We start from the raw sequence: 6,577 nt of genomic DNA on the forward strand, positions 1-6,577 counted from the left end.
TGGTTGCTGTTGCTGGGGGTATCCTCCCCTGGTGACGTCAGCGTAGCTAAAGCCAGAGTATGTGGCGTTGTTGGTTGTCGCTGGTGGTGTATGGGCCTCTTTCGGCGGTGGAGTCATTGCCTTCGCTTTTGGCTTGGGGAAGCCCTCTTCTTGGCCTCGATATACACGGCAGCCTTGGTATGACGCAGTGTGCGCCTCCCCGCAGTTACCGCATGTAGCAAGAGTGTCTTTGGCCTTAGTGCACTCGATAGAGGCATGCCCTTGACCGCACTTTACGCAAATGTACTGCAGTCATAGGGTTCTTTGTGGTTCTTGAGATGGCGTTCTTGATGTCTCGAACAATGTGTTGTAGTTGTAGTTGTTGAATGTAGCTGCTGTCGCTTTATGGGACTGATTGACGCCCTCTAGCGGAGAAATTTTTAACTATAGGGGTAGTGGCGCCACTTATGACGAAACTGGTTGTGGTTATCGGATTCAGTTTAGCCAGTACACACACCACTGGAACAGCTGTTCCACCAGCTGAGTAGGCGACGACTGGTGACACCAGTCAGCTGATTTGCTAGCTAGGTGCACTTTTGCAAATAAGTTAAATACCATCTGCAGCCAAAGGACACGTTGCATGAACTTGCGTTCGTGTATCACACGCACTCCAATACTTGGCCCAACTGTCTGTACGTTTTTAAATATTCCAGGTTAACTTTTCACAGCGAAAATCACTCAGAAAATAAACACTTTATTCGTAGGCACGTCAGCACTCGACGAGTTGTCAAAAAACTCGACTAAATTGATGACGAGGCATTTGGCTACTCTGGGCACTCTGGGCGCCGTGGGATGGAATGCTGCTTCCCATTATAAGTACATGATGAGTACTTATATATTTGATATCGAATCATCAAGCAAAGGATAAGCTTCACTGGGTCGCAGTATGGCATCACATCCATTGCCGTTTATAAAGTAAATTGTAAACTTTAAATGGTTTAGAAGCCATACAATGCAAATTGCCCCTTATTTATAATTGCAGTCCAGCACGGATACGACCTTAGAGGCGTTCAGGCATAATCCAACGGACGTAGCGTCCTACCACTGTTCGCTCGAACAAGTATTGTGCCATTGGTCCGTACATGCGGTTCCTCTCGTACTACGCAGGAATGCTGTCGCAACAACGTTTTGTCAGTAGTAGGGCAATACTAACCTGTCTCACGACGGTCTAAACCCAGTTCACGTTCCCTTGCATGGGTGAACAATCCAACGCTTGGTGAATTTTGCTTCACAATGATCACTATAAACGCTTGGCCGCCACAAGCCAGTTATCCCTATGGTAACTTTTCTGACACCTCTTGTTAAAAACTCTTTAAACAAAAAGGATCGATAGGCCGAGCTTTTGCTGTCCCTGTGTGTACGGAACACCGACATCAAGTCAGCATTTGCCCTTTTGCTTTATGTGTGGTTTCTGTCCGCACTAAGCTGGCATGGGACACTTCCGTTGTTATTTGAGAGATGTACCGCCCCAGTCAAACTCCCTACCTGGCAATGTCCTTGAATTGGATCATACCTGAGTAATTGGAGTTATACCAAATTTTCAAATCAAAAATACATAAATGCATCGTTTTATTAAAGAATTTGTTTGCGATTATATAACAAACTCGTGATACTTTGATCAAGAAGCTTGCATCAAAACCCAATAACATAAGATATAATAAATAATATATATCCGTATAATGGCTAGGAAATGATACACGTTCCATTTAATCAAGTAAGTAAGGAAACAATAAGAGTAGTGGTATTTCATTGACGATACCAAACCGAGGTCTAATATCTCCCACTTATTCTACACCTCTTATGTCTCCTTACTCTGCCAGATTAGAATCAAGCTCAAAAGGGTCTTCTTTCCCCGCTAATTATTCCAAGCCCGTTCCCTTGGCAGTAGTTTCGCTAGATAGTAGATAGGGACAGTGTTTGAATCGGATCCCTCCGAACTTGTTTTAAGTGGCGTGTTCCACATTGAAGGGATTACAACCACGGCACCCTATACACCCACAAGTGAGCATATGATGCATGTGTCCAGATACGCTAGACAAAACGTCCCGGTCTGGAAGCCATAGCTATGTACATAGCAACCACCCCGGTAGCAATTCGAGTGCTTGCTTGCCGGGCAAGCACTTCCCCTTGCTGAGGAGCGAGATCTACCTAGCCGTCAAGCACGGGCGGAGTGACCTATTGCCGCATTAGTCGCCTCCTACGACAAGCTGCGGCAAGCTGTGGCAGTATTCTCGCCCGCTAACCACACGGCGAAGCGTCAGGCTAAGTGCTCCTTTTTCTGCGGAACGCCAACTCAGCGAACACAGCCAGCCGTTGGGTTCTCTCCCGATCCTCCAGGATTCTTCCAAACGTCCAGTTCTCGCCAACGCACTGCACTCCAAGTCCATCGAGGTCTCGCAAATCTGCATATAAGGGGCAGACGCACAACACGTGCACCCAATCCTCGTATGGATCACCACATGCGCAAGCAGTGGTATCGCTGAGGGCTCTCCCATGCAGAAATGCATTGAACGACCCGTGCCCAGTGAGCAAGAAAGAACCCATCATCGAGAAACCAAAATTTGGATTCCGATAGACAAGGGTGGTTCGTCCATCTGCTTTGCCAACTCATTGCAAGCATTCCTCAACGCGAATCTCTTTTTGCTCCCGGCTTAGACGTAGTGCCAGTCGTTCTCCTCCAGCGAGTATCCACGCTTCAGCTTGTATTTGTCCGCTAATTTCTTAGCGGCCAATTCAACCGGGGGGGCTCCAGCAAGAACCTGCAGTGCCGCGGTGGACACTGTTCGGCATACCGATAGACATCCAAGCAGGATCAGTCTATGGCAGGAGGACAGTCGCTTCCTGGCAGCTACCTGTGCGGCGGTTTCATACCACACCGAGGCACCAAACAGCACACAAGGTGCCATGAGTCCCGCATATATGGTCCGCTTGGCTCGAGGACTGATGCCTTAGTCGACTTGTAGCACACGCGCCAATGCCCCAACGACTCCGGTCATCCGCTATGTGTGTGAGGAATCCTTCAATGACCGCGATCTCAAGGTACCGACTGCTACGCACAGACTGCTTCGCTCCAGCGAATCTTACCGTAGGCGCACGTCTCAAGGCACCTTTGAGCAGCATTATTACCGTCTTGCTGGTTGAAACGGCAACGCCTATTTCCGCTCCCCACGTTTCAACGATGGACATCAGTTGCGCTCCTTTTTCCTTTCGAACGGCTCGGGAATTTCCCTCGATGAGAAAAAAGCAGGTCATCCGTGTATGTACTTAGCAGGCAATAAAAAAGCGCTCGAGGCGCTGAAGCAGTACGTAAATAGCAGTAAATGGGCCGCTGATTGACCCCTGCGGGCAACCTCTAGTTACCGGAACATTCACTGCACCGGAACTGCTTCGGATTACTGCTCTTCGGCCGGCGAAAAAGCTCTGCCACAAGCTTATTTCCCGTCACTGACAGTAAGTCAATAGGGACAGTAGGAAACTCGTTAATCCATTCATGCGCGTCACTAAAAAGGTTTTTTTTTTTAGTTTTAGTATTACAGTATCTTTATTAACATCTGCCCAGGAGGGCAATCAATTAAATTTTGCGGTACGTTGGCGGGTATGTAGATTCCCTAGGCAATCTTATATTTGTTAGCTAGGGTCATCAGAGTATTCCTTTAGGGAATCCGGAAAGGTAGATCAAAAGGGTGGTTTCTTCGGAGTCTTCTGCGCTGTCAAGGAGGTTGATCGCAAGTTGGTTCTGATGGTTCTCCAGCTTCTTCAGGTGCCTCCTGCTAGCTTTCCTGGATTCCTCGGCGACACTTGCATTTTGAGGTCCCTTTTGATTGTTGTGTTCCTCACGTAGTAAGGACAGTTGAGGATAAATCTTAGAATGCGGCTTTCTGCTCTCTGTAGTTTTTTGATATTTGTAGGGGAGGCAGTGCCGCACAGCTCAATGCCGTATGTCCAAGTCGGCTTTATGATGGTTTTGTAAAGCAGTAGATTGTGTCTAGTGGGTAGCGTGCTTCGTCTGCCCAGGAGCCAGCACATGAACATTGTTATTGTTTCCCAATCAAGCCCGACTATCCCGAAGTTACGGATCTAATTTGCCGACATCCCTTACCTACATAATTCAATCGACTAGAGACTCTTCACCTTGGAGACCAGCTGCGGATATTGGTACGGCCTGTTGAGAAGTTTGCGTGTCCCCACCATAAAATTTCAAGGTCCGCGGAGAAAATATCGACACAACAGTATATGTAATGCTCTTCTAGCCCATCTACCATGTCTCTCTGCGAAAGACTTCCATGGTAGTACGGCTATAAAACAGAAAAGAAAACTCTTCCGATATCTCTCGACGGCTTCTTTATGGTCGTTCCTGTTGCCAGGATGAGAACGAGGCCCATATTTAATAACAAACGGATACTCAACAGGTTACGGAATTGGAACCGTATTCCCTTTCGTTAAAAATTATTCAAGTGTATTATTTTCGCTTTGTTTATATAATTTGGCATTTTTGTTTTACTTGAACATTTTCGGCTTTCGCCTTGAGCTTAAGGCCGACTAACTCAACCACTGTTCACACGAAACCCTTCTCCACTTCAGTCCTCCAAGGTCTCATTCGATTATTTGCTACTACCACCAAGATCTGTAACAATGGCAGCATTACGCCAAACACTTCTACGCATACCATTGTACCTTCCTACTCACTAAAGTTTCAAAATTTATATCACAAGTAATATAAATCATCTACTTTAGCGGTAATGTATAGGTATACAACTTCAGCGCCATCCATTTTAAGGGCTAGTTGCTTCGGCAGGTGAGTTGTTACACACTCCTTAGCGGATTTCGACTGCCATGATCACCGTCCTGCTGTTTTAAGCAACCAACGCCTTTCATGGTATCTGCATGAGTTGTTAATTTGGGCACCGTAACATTACGTTTGGTTCATCCCACAGCGCCAGTTCTGCTTACCAAAAGTGGCCCAGTGGGCACATTATATCATAACCTTGAACTTCATATCAAGAAAGTTAAGGTTCTTACCCATTTAAAGATTGAGAATAGGTTAAGATCGTTTCGACCCTAAGGCTTCTTGTCATTCGCTTTACCAGATAAGATTATTTTATATAATATTAAAATGCACCAGCTATCCTGAGGGAAACTTCGGAAGGAACCAGCTACTAGATAGTTCGATTGGTCTTTCACCACTATACTCAATTCTGACAATCGATTTGCACGTCAGAACTGTTTCGGTCTTCCATCAGGGTTTCCTCTGACTTCAACCTGATCAAGTATAGTTCACCATCTTTCGGGTCACAGCATATATGCTCAAGGTACGTTCCAGTTAGAGACATAAATAATATAAATATACATTATACATAACTATATAGAACGCCCTGAGATTGTGTTAATTAGCTATAAATACTTAAAAAACTAATTCCATTATTAATTACGCTATTAGGTTTATATCCCAATAACTTGCACATATGTTAGACTCATTGGTCCGTGTTTCAAGACGGGTCCCGAAGGTATCCTGAATCTTTCGCATTGTTAATCATACAAGTTCATATAATAAACACAAAAATCAATGATAATTATGCCATTATATAATTCCGAAAAATTAACGCACTGTAATCATATTAATCTATCAGCTCTTTATCAAATTAATAACATTTATTCTGTGTTAAAATGCAAGCAATTTAATTGGAATAAACTATAAGTTATATTTTATGATAAATTTGGTATATGCTAATAGATTACAATGGAAAAAGTGCACACTATCCTCATAATATTATTTAAATAATACAATTTTAATGATGAATTTTCCATAACGGATATTCAGGTTCATCGGGCTTAAACTCTAAGCAGTTTCACGTACTGTTTAACTCTCTATTCAGAGTTCTTTTCAACTTTCCCTCACGGTACTTGTTTACTATCGGTCACATGGTTATATTTAGTTTTAGATGGAGTTTACCACCCACTTAGTGCTGCTCTATCAAGCAACACGACTCTTTGGAAACATCATCTAGTAATCATTAACGTTATACGGGCCTGGCACCATCTATGGGTAAATGGCCTCATTTAAGAAGGACCTAAATCGTTAATTTCTCATACTAGAATATTTACGCTCCATACACTGCATCTCACATTTACCATATAGACAAAGTGACTTAGTGCTGAACTGTTTTCTTTTCGCTCGCCGCTACTAAGAAAATCCTTGTTAGTTTCTTTTCTTCCCCTAATTAATATTCTTAAATTCAGGGGGTAGTCCCATATGAGTTGAGGTTGTATATAACTTTTTCTTGCCATTAATTCTTTATATATAATGATAAAAACATTTTATTAAATTATTTCTTGTAAGAAAGTGTTTTCCATTAAACGAACCAACGAAGAATAATAACATAACCAAGTTTTTTCTATTTCCGAATCATTAATAAGAGACAATTCTAGATGAAAAATAATTAAATTTTTTATGCTAGACATTTTTCAGTATTACTTAATCGAAAAAGAAAATATTTCTCTTCGTTTTTCACATCCAAATGTGATAATGTTTTTAATATAT

At 43.2% G+C, this 6,577-nt stretch overlaps 1 pseudogene; it reads right to left on the bottom strand.

Moving 5' to 3' along the window:
* Window positions 1-887: 887 nt before the first annotated feature.
* LOC113564698 lies at window positions 888-6,303 on the bottom strand (annotated as a pseudogene).
* Between the last annotated feature and the right edge of the window lie 274 nt (window positions 6,304-6,577).

This window comes from Drosophila erecta, unplaced genomic scaffold (assembly GCF_003286155.1).
Source record: "Drosophila erecta strain 14021-0224.00,06,07 unplaced genomic scaffold, DereRS2 tig00000329-arrow-arrow-pilon, whole genome shotgun sequence".
Classification (NCBI taxonomy): domain Eukaryota; kingdom Metazoa; phylum Arthropoda; class Insecta; order Diptera; family Drosophilidae; genus Drosophila; species Drosophila erecta.